This window comes from Pinus tabuliformis, chromosome 4_2 (genome assembly GCF_031772625.1).
Source record: "Pinus tabuliformis cultivar Carrire ecotype Pingquan chromosome 4_2, CPIR1, whole genome shotgun sequence".
NCBI lineage: Eukaryota > Viridiplantae > Streptophyta > Pinopsida > Pinales > Pinaceae > Pinus > Pinus tabuliformis.
Genome location: NC_142304.1, coordinates 386887106 through 386898206, shown reverse-complemented (window position 1 = coordinate 386898206; position 11101 = coordinate 386887106). Strand labels below are relative to the sequence as shown.

The 11101-nt window shown below is 35.9% G+C and overlaps 1 pseudogene; it reads left to right on the top strand.

Moving 5' to 3' along the window:
- Positions 1-282: 282 nt before the first annotated feature.
- LOC149169583 (vacuolar sorting protein 39 pseudogene) lies at positions 283-897 on the top strand (annotated as a pseudogene).
- The last annotated feature ends 10204 nt before the right edge of the window (positions 898-11101 follow it).

The following is an 11101-nucleotide window of genomic DNA, read 5'->3' as shown; positions in this document are numbered from 1 at the left end:
CTTCGTTTTGCTTTCCCTTCCTTCAAAGGGAAAGGGATTGAAGGGGTTGCTCTGGCAGTAATGAAGGGGTTGCTCTGGCAGTAAGAACGATGCCGTGAATATTTGTGACAAGCTATTTTCCGCATTTCTATTATCGATGCTCCTGTACTCTTCAATCCCTTGCCGCAGATGTATCTTTGTTCATCACAATTCGCCTGATTTCGTGAGTCGAGGAAGGGATCAGCAGATCGAAGACTGTTCCAAGAAATTTAAGAACGGAAAAGTACTTAGAATTCAACGAAAATGGTGCACAATGCTTACGATTTAAATCAACTAGTGAAGGTTTGCCCTGCCAAGATTGAAAGCGTGGGTTCATGGGGATGCCGACTCCTGTTTGGATGCATCGACGGTTCTCTCAGAATCTACGTGCCAGAATCCATGTCCAGACAGAACATACCATCGGATGACAGCGATGGAAGTGGCATTATAACTGAGGCACACGTCTTGGAGAGAACCGTGGTTGGATTTGTGAAGAAGGCGGTGATGAGCATGGATGTGCTGCATTCGCGAAGACTGCTACTTTCGCTGTCGGATGCGATAACTCTTCACAGGCTGCCGGAGTTTGAGGTAGTTGCCTACATCGGAAAGACCAAGGGCGCCTCCCTTTATGCTTGGGATGACAAACGCGGTTTTCTGTGTGTAAACAAGCAAAAAAAAAAAAAAAAGTTATTCATCTATCGGTATGATGGAAGCCGGGAGTTTGTGGAAGTGAAGGAATTCTCTGTACCCGACGTGGTCAAGTCAATGGCATGGTGCGGGGACAACCTTTGCCTGGGAATTAGGCGCGAATACGTTATTATGAATACTTTAACTGGAGCCTTCTTCGAGGTCTTCCCTTGCGGCAGAAGTTGTGAGTAGTTTAAATAATTTTAACAGTAACATCGCATATATATCTGACCAGGGGATCGATTCACTAAGTGATGATGTGGTTCCATTATAACGAAATCTAAAACTTTCATCTAAAGATATATAATAGGCACATTACAAATTAGTAGAATTTAGCTTGATCAACTGTTGGTAGACTTAAATGCTTTTTTGTTTTGATCTGGTTGGAGTTATGATCCCCAATTCTATGTTATCATGGTAAACCCGACCCCACTTTACTTTAAAGTGGGGGTTGTTAAGCCAGCCAATTCATACACATAATTCGGGCACCATACCTGATGGGGTTTTGAACCCAGGTCATTATTGTGGTTACCCCCTCTCTTAACGTCTAGATGCAAGCTCAAAGAAGGGCTTGATCAACTAATTTCAATATCTTATTTTTAATTAATTGTTCATGCATTTTCACCATTTTTCATCTAGACAAACCATTAATTCTCTGTCATGTTGATTATGTGGCTATATAACTTTTTTTAATATTAGTCTTGATTTCTTGATCTTCATTCAATATAGCTTATGGTTCTTATGAGTTACCCTTTTTCTCACTGAGAATCTGAAGGATGCTTTTACAAAATTGGCACAGATATTTATACCAAACATTTCTGGGTGCTCTTCTATTTTTCTCCTTATCTTATGGATTGGGTTCAGTTTCAACTTAAGTAGAAGCTCACTTTTGCTTGACTTATTGTTTCTTAGGCTGATATCTGAGAATTATCTGCCCATGTATTCCTCAATGCTTTTGTTCCTTTCCTCATATGCTTATAAAATTCAAGTGGGTTTCTATCCTTTAGCTTTCCTTTTGAAGTTTTTGGCATCCTTCCTTGCTATCTTCTAGTTGGTGGATGCCCTTAATGCATCTTGTTTCTCCCTTGTTGGGAAATTTCTTGATTTTTTCCACATTCAAAATAAGGTCTACATTTCAAGGGAGGGAGTGTTTTTGCAGTCTACTGTCTACTTCTAAGCATGGTCAAGGAATTTTAAATTAATAGAAGTTGGTAACCCCTCCATTTCTAGATGTATTATAGCATATTTGGCTATCCTTTTATCATTTGTAACTTTTAAAACTTTCAATAGTTTTCTTGAGGTATTGTTTGTGCTTTCAAAGAGTGACACGATCCCAAAGATAAGTTTGGAAGGCTTACTGGAACATAGGTTGTGAAGGTGGATTTTTCCAATGGATAAGGTCAATAGGAATTTTAGCATCCAAAGGAAAATAAAGATAATAGACAAGGATGATAAGTATTTAACAAAACTTTTACTATATATTGTTTTATAATCTTTGATCACCTTACAATTATTTGAGAAGAAAGCAGCTACTCTTGAATAAATGAGACAAATTTCATAAAGAGGTTTATTTGGCAGTCCCATGATGCAGAACCACTAAATCTACATGCCCAGTTGTCACACAGCTCGCACAGGTTCATATATCCGTGTGAGGAAGCATCTCTGTGGGATCATGCCATGTGACGAAAAGAAGGGTAAAGCAACAGGAGTCAAAACCTGTGATAAAGTGCCAGCAAAAGATAGAAATAAAATGAGGGACCAGGAAACTAACTGGGCTTGGTTCTCCAATTTCAAGTTTACCAAAGGATATGAAGTCAAATATCCAGGAAAAGTCTGTGGAATATAATGCAAACGTAGAAGGCAATGACATTAACAATCTTCCTGGTCGTAAAGATAAAGCTTCTGAAGGAGCAAATGTGACAGATGCTGACACTGCAAGGCAACAAGAAATGGTTGTTAGCAAGCCTAACAGTGAAGATTTCAGTGTGCATCAATGAAGAAGTGCTCCAAAATGCACACACGAAGACAAAGACTGAAGAAAATAGTCCTCATTTAGAATCTTATGGTGTTGATCCTCAAGCAGGAGTTAAGTTAGAGCCTATGACAGAATTAGATAACCGTAAGGTGGATTCTAATATTGAGCAAGTTGGTGGGAATTCCACACTGGGTAAGAAGATACAAGACATGCAAGAGAACCCTTTGAGAAAGGGAGTGCAAGAGAAATCAACTGAAGACAATGAAAGCGTTGATAATCAATATCAGCAACAAAAGACCGAAAGTTCAGATGGAAGTGGAGTGCATGCAGATGAACAGGACAAGGGGAAGGAAAACACTGTGGAAATGGATATAACTGAGCCCTCATATATTATCTTAGATACACAATTACTTCTGATGAATTGATAAAAGAAAGTAGTTTGCAGGAGAGTTGAACGAAAAGGAGTTGACGTATTCTCTAGAGATAAGTACTTTCTTGAATATTTTGATATTATGCTTAGTCTCTTGTAATTGTAAATTTTGCTTAGATAGATTCGTTGTTATTATTATTTATGCTCCAATAACAATCAAGTGGTAAATGATGTTTATATTCTTACAAGCTTCTAGATATTACTAAGGGACTCACTCCTCAACCTGTCTTCCTCTACCTTGCATAGAAACCACAAGTTGTTGAATGGTTAGAATCTGCTCTTGCCTTTTATAATCAATGGTGCTCTGTAATGATATATTCTTCACTGTTGGGTTGACGCGATTTAGGAACATCTTTAGCAATTGTTTAAAGGCTAGTTCTGTTGTTGCATGCCTACCTCATCCATGAACAGAACCATCACATAAACCTTAAACCTCACACATTCTACTGCTGGTGCATTTGAATACAGTTAATACAGTCTTTTGTTATTTGCTCCTGTAGTTATTGTTCGGGACATTTCAATCTCTAAGATATTTTGCTGAGATGTGATGAAAATTCTACTCTACTACAAACTCGTAGATATTCCTCCTTAATAATTGAGTTTGTATAAAGTCCTTCTATGAGACCTTTCTTCAAGTTCGTATGAAAACTTCTGTAAGTGTTTTCTTAATAGTTTTACTTCAGAAAATATATATACTGTGGTCAAATAACATTCAATGAGGCCTCTAAAGAGTCACATATAGTATCTTCCTCACTCAAAATTACCCCAGCTGTTATACATAATTTAGCCATGTTATTATCTATACCACAGTAAAAGATGTAGAATTCCCTCCTGTATATTCTCTTAGTTTCTAATAAATTTCTGAAGTGCTGTGTGAAGGTTACAGTGATCCCTTTTTGCACATAAGTTGTTATCTGTTAGCTATAGGTAAGCAGTTTTCCACTATACTTTCAGTTAAAATGATAACAGAACCAACCAATTGAGCTCAAGCGGTTATATACACCATTCACAATTATTCAACAAGGGATACACTGTTATTAAACACCATGTGATGAGGAACTAACTCAGAATTGCAAACAGCCATTAACTCATTCATGTAGAAGCATAAAAGTAACTAGTATAATGCATAGAACTTAAGTTCGGACCCTGGAATGTGCGCTGGCAAAAGATCTGGAAACAGTAGTTCACTTGGCATGAATATCAACTCCTTGGTAGTGAATCAGTCAATAGGAACGGTTACTACGCAAACATTCAGAACTAATTTAGCAATAAGATAAGTGATGAATACAACCTGAGCAAAGGTTCCGTGAGCCTAAATTCAACCTATAGGGCCAAAGTGTTGGAAGAGTACTACCATTTAAACATAGAGCAGTGTTCGGTGTAGTATTGTTAAAAGAAATGTCGAGTACAAAATATGTTCCCAAAATGTGTTGCATACCATACTTGAGCTAGGTATTTCAAGCAGTTATATATAAAAGAATACACCAATTAACATTATTGTAAAAGAAGGAATTGAGATTTGTCCTTGCTAATGACTGTCCATATGATGCATTCGTTACCAAGTAAGACAATAACCCAGTTAGTTGTTACTGAGCAAACACATACAGATCAATGAAAGTTTGGAACATAACGATTTGTGCTCGTAAGATGAACATCAAGTGTCAGTTAGCAATTTAAAGTAATGAGTTTTATGCACAAAGCAATACACGAAAGAATGATTATATGGTAAATATGAAAGCTAATGACATGAATAGATTATGACAAGGTATGTTAAACTTTAAATGACATGTATGAAATATACATATGTTAGGTGTTTTGTTTGAAAATATTAATGCGCATGTTATAAATGCATGGACAAGTGTTTATGATTGCAGATAAAAGGTACCGAATGTGGCATGATTGCAGATAAAATCCGTTACCAAATGACCACGTGATGACAGAAACTTCAGAACAATTAAGGCTCAAAGAGATTCCATGAAAGGGTATTAACCCTGATTCTACTGGGAGGGGTGGAGGTGTTGCCCACCGTTTATCCTCTGAAAACCTGGGATCATGGGAGGATTGTGCGAGTCACGCTCCCCTAGACGTGTGATGATGATTGCCGGATGCCTACTGGGAAATCAGGTCGATATAGTCGACGCTGCCATCCTTAGAGTTTATGCATGGTTAGGTCAGTATAGCTGACGCCATGGCATACTCCAGTAGAGGACGGATAGGATGGGAGCGGAAGAGATTAGGAAGGATAGGATGATTTAGCATAGCTTGGGAACCTGGATTGGGCAAGGCATGACTATTAAAATAGGAAATCTATCAGCGTTCAAAATCTCAAATTTTAAAGTGTCCTCACGAGTATAAATGAAAAAAAAAAATTTTCAATCACATAATACAATCCTTACATACCTTAAAGGAATTATCAATACACTTTATAAACCCTTAACTTCGGGACGAAGTTCTTTTGAAGGAGGGGTGTATGTAACAACCCATCTCAAATCACGAGCAACATATTAATATTAGCATGCATGTGAGGCCTGCATATGGTAGCTACATATGCATGCATCATATACATTGCACTAGTATATATAAATATATATACACATCGACTATATATCGACTATTCATGGAGAATGTCTAAATTTGAGATAAATGAATTAATTATCAAAGGTGTAAATTAAATGCCTAATTCTCGTAAATGGAAGAATACACACTCAGTAAGAAATATAGTTGAGGTTATTCATATGTTACATATATAACCCCCCAAAATGTGTACTAATAAACTAAACCATATATACCTTATGATTAAACTTGACATTTTATAAAACATAAAGTAAATTGTAATATTTAAAATCATCATGGTCTTATACTAAATTATAAAATAAAGTACCAACTGTCATAACTAATATGACACCATTCGGTATGGTGAGGATCTAATTCAATTAAAGGTAGATATGATGACAAAGCAGCCACCGCCTAACAAAATCTTATCCTTCCATAAAGGCGGTGAGCAGATGCGTAGAGAGGAAGGAACCTCTGCTATTTAAAGGGGGGTTCGATGCCTGTGAAGGGGGATGGACTGTGAGTGGGAAAACTGAACCGGGGGCTGTTGAAGGACGAAGGAGAGTGCTGAAGGAAGGGAAATTATCCATACTGTTTGTAATTCGGAACTATTGAGCCTTACTTGTTTTGAAGTCTCTGGGCACGGGGGAACGGTATGCTTCGGTTGAGAGGCATACTGGATTGAGTATCCAGGCATACTCGGTTCGGCTGGGTGGTTTGGTCATTCGGTAACGAGAGAAGTTCTGCAGCAGATCAGCGCAACAGCAGTGGCAGATCAGGTAAGTACTCCATCAGTGGCAGATCAGGTAAGTACTCCATCAAATAGATTAATACCGTTTCACAGCTTCATCAATCTTTACATCAATCTTTACAGTTTCGGTAAGAACTTCTTTAACTTATGACGGTCACTACAAAATCCGAGTTACCTAGTTGAGATGGAGATTCCAAGGCAGTGTATTATCCGTTGTAGACTAGTCCCATGTGTACAAGTGGTGCATGTAGTCAAATAATGGACCTACATCAATTGCACAATCTAATTAAGGAATTTCCCTAAAAAATAGGGGCTAATTACTCAAGGAACAACACAAGGAAATAGGAGCTTGGAAGCTTGAAGATTGGCTAAGTATTGGCCAAGTTCAGTCAGTCATGCAAAGAGATAGACTATACACTTGCAAGTTGTGCTCAGGCTTGAGCAAGCATTGTATTTCATCGCTATTCTTTGATTAATGCAATACAGATAGGAAGGTGTTTTGAGCAGTTGCTTTCCCCTAGATAAATATTTGCGCATGTGTGATGTTTCTTCTTGCATGTTGATGGTAATTGTTCTTAATTGTGAATTGGCTTCCATAGATCAGTAGAGTATCTTCAAGTCTTGTGATTTAGTAAATTTCATGATCAATTTTGAATCTACATATTAATTTCTACAATAGGGAAAACATAAGATCTTACGAGGGAAAATGTTATGCAATCATACTTTTGGATTCAACCATAACAAGGTTTGTAGAGTATCCAATAAGCTATGAGGGTTGAAACAGTTATGTGGGATTGGTTATGCATGCAAAGTAGAATAGGAATGAAGGTTGATCACATGTTTACAATATTTTTCTTATTATAATTTCCAAAATTTTCAATAAATCAAAAAGTTTAAAATTTGGTTTTACCTCAAGTTTATCTTTGTAGAAGATCAAAATGTTGAAATAGGAGTTGTAGGCATCAGAATAGAACCATTTTAGCATCAAACAATTCTTGAATTTTGAGTTATTGAATATTATGAAAATGACTTTTCATGCCATCCAATGTTGCATAAAAAAATATGACACAAACCCAGTTGAGATGGAGATTCCAAGGTAGTGTACTATCAGTTGTAGACTAGTCAATCAGGCAGAGAGATGGACTATACACTTGCAAGTTGTGCTAAGGCTTGAGCAAGCATTGTATTTCATATCTCTTCTTTGATTAGTACAATACATATAGTGAGGGGTTTTGAGCAGTTTCTTTCCCCTAGATAAATCTTTGTGCATGCGTGATGTTTCTTCTTGCATATTAATGTTATATGTTCTCGATTGAGAATTAGCTTCCACATATCAATAGAGTATCTGATTCTTCTGATTTAGTAAAATTTCATGAGCAGTTTTGAATCTACACATTAATTTTTACAATAGGGAAAACATAAGACCTTATGAAGGAAAATATTATGCAATCATACTATGGGATTCAACCATAACAAGGTTTGTAGAGTATCCAATAAGATATGAGGGCTTAAATAGTTATGTGGGATTGGTTATGCATGCAAAGTAGAATAGGAATGTAGGGTGATCACATGTTTACAATATTTTTCTTATAATAATTTCCAAAATTTTCAATAAATCAAAATGTTTAAAATTTGGTTTTACCTCAAGTTTCTCTTTGTAGAAGATCAAAAAGTTGAAATAGGAGTTGTAGGCATCAGGATAGAACCATTTTAGCATTGAACAATTCTTGAATTTTGAGTTATTGAAGGTTCTGAAAATGACTTTTCATGCCATCCAATTTTGCATAAAAAATTTATGCCACAAACCCATTTTTATGCCAAATTGAGTGCTTCAAAAGGGAAACAATGTATTTTTACCTTTTTGATCATATAACATCTTCAAAATTCCATTTTGATGAAGAAAATATGTTGCTATGAAAAATTTCTAAATCCTATCTTGATATATTTAAAGTGGAAAAAAGTAAAAAACCGCCTTAAAAAGCCTCTAAAAAGTCTTGGAAATTGCACTTTTTTTTTAATTATGCTTGTATCTTACTCAATTTACCATTCTCTAAGAAAACCTAGTGTCTCAAAAAAAATTATTTCTACTCCAATTTCTTGCAATATTTGTGCCAAAACTACCCTGGAACAAGCTACTACAACCAAAAAATAGGTTGCTATAGAAATAGCTGCAAAGAATGCAACTTTCCGTAGTTGTTGCACAAAATGTCAATTTATTTTAAAAGTTGTTTTTTCTAAGTCTAATTTGTTGATTTGAACTGTTTGATGTATGATGAAGTAGAAACCATGAAACATAATGCATAATGACTTCAAATTAATGTAATTTGCTTGGAAAATGAAATGAAATCAAGAAGATTTGTAGTAGTGCTTCATCATGTTGTCGTTGAATGACAAAAAGATGAACATGTTGCTACAATAAACTAATATACTACTGCAAGTTGTTGTTGATTCCATAAAACCGTATAGTCTTCATCAAAATCAAAATCCATGGTACAATTTTTACCATGCGAATGAATGTGATGAATTCAAGCATGGAAAGAAATCATTGGATTACCAATCACTAATGAAAATCATTAACCAATGTAAGAAAAATCATTGATAATGTAACTGAGTGTCAAGTTACCTAAGTGCATCTTGACAAGGACGAATGAATGTGTTGGAGTCGAGCCACCAAGAAGATCTAGCAATCAATAAACATTGTTGTATTCTCATTGTGAGTCGGTGAGGAGGCTTTCCATTAATGTATGCAAGTTCCAAGGCCCTCAAAAGAATCTCTAATCTTGGTCCTAGATAAGGTGTTGGAGTCGATGGGACAAAATACGTTGGATGGTGGGCCTTAAGGAATCCCACATCAGCCGACTTGATCATAGAACCATAAAGGATTTGAAGAACCATAATAAAATATTGAAACCATCATGAAATTGCAGAACTTATTGTGAAGTTTGCTCTCCAGTTGCTTGGTTTTCAAACAAAGCTCATGTCCAATTGCACCAGTAAACTAATTTTCACAATAGGACTTATTTTTTTTCTCTTTAATTTTTTTTTAGATGTCCTGCTCTACATTGAAAACAAAATTTTCCTTCAAGTACAAGAATACTTCCAATGGAACCATGTGCGTAACGTGATGACAAATAAACTCATATGCAGGTTTGAAAGATACGCTTTGATATATACCAGTATATGAGAGACCAAGTGCCTTGATTTAGATCATGTCAGAAAATAATGAAGAATTGAGTACTGGGATTCGATGACTGTCTTGAACCAAGATTCAATGTAGTCTTATCTTCCTTGGCTTCTTACTATCATGCCATGAAAGTCTTCAAAGATGTGATCCCCATTCATAGAATCTGGGGATATGAATGTAAGAAACTTTTCAATCTTAGGTTCTAACAATTACTCTTCATCAATGGGCATCCATGATTCTTTGACCTTATCTAAATCTTCTTCTTCTAGTTGTTTTTATTTAATGACAACTAGAGAATCATTTTACAATACATCAATATTGTAAGTGGATTGAGGTATTCTATTATTGGGGATCTGAAATGGTTATGCATGTAGTTGAGTGGGAATGGGTCTTTGGGGTGCTTGTGTGGGTGGTAATGGGAAAATTTGAATTGAGGTTAACTGAGGGTGAAACTGATGTTGTGGTGGAGGTGAATGATATGGATAACATTGATATTGGTATTGATGATAGTGAGGAAAAGGTTGAGGATATGGTAGATTTACCTCTATAAGGCCCTTTCCAACCTTGTTGCCAAGATTGGTTTTAAGGTTGGGACTGAGATGGCCAAGGTTGCCAAGGCAAGGGAGTTTGTCAATTACTTTGAGATTGTTGTGGATAACCTTGAAATTGTGAATTAAGATCTTGCATCATATCGAGTTGATGAGGCTGCCACAGTCTTCTTGGAGCTACATAAGAGGATTGTTTCGGTGTTTGATTTGCTCCATGGTAAATTGCCTTGAACCCTGGTAATTGTGGGAAATCTTTAGTAGAATGTGATCATGCACATATTTCACAAATTTTTATGTTATCGAGTGGAAATTCATGCAAAACATGTTTCTTTCTACATTTAGGGAAAAATACAAATGAAGCAACATTCTCAACGTTTTGTTTGTTTTTCATTCTTAGCATATCAATTTGTTCATTTAAATTACCCATAATGTCTAGAAAATTGTTAAATTCAATTTGACTTACCAATCCTGATGCCTACTTACTTACTCTTGCCATAACTAGAGCTTGAGGGGATTTCCATACTTTTATTTTCCTCTTGATATGTTCTTGCACCGTTCACAAATTTCTTGAAATGATAATTGAGAGACATCTCCTTTTCCCATCAAGTTAAGAAGATCAATCCATTCATCCCTTATAGATTTTAGTAGGAGAGTTTTTAATGTGTCTAATTATAAATCATGCAATTTATATCTTTTGACATTATAAGTAAATCTCTTCACTAAATCTTCTAGGATTTCATCCTCTTTTTGGTTCATCTTAAAGACTTCATTTCTAAGGTCATGGTGTATGCAATAATCTTTATATTTTTCCAAAAATACTTTTTTCATATCATCCCATGTCCTTATAGAATTTGTTCCTAAACTCATGAACCATTTAAGAGCTCTATCATTCAATGTTGCCGGAAACAAATTCGAGTTTTGAGTGTGTAATGAGTAGTCATAAGATCTACATAGT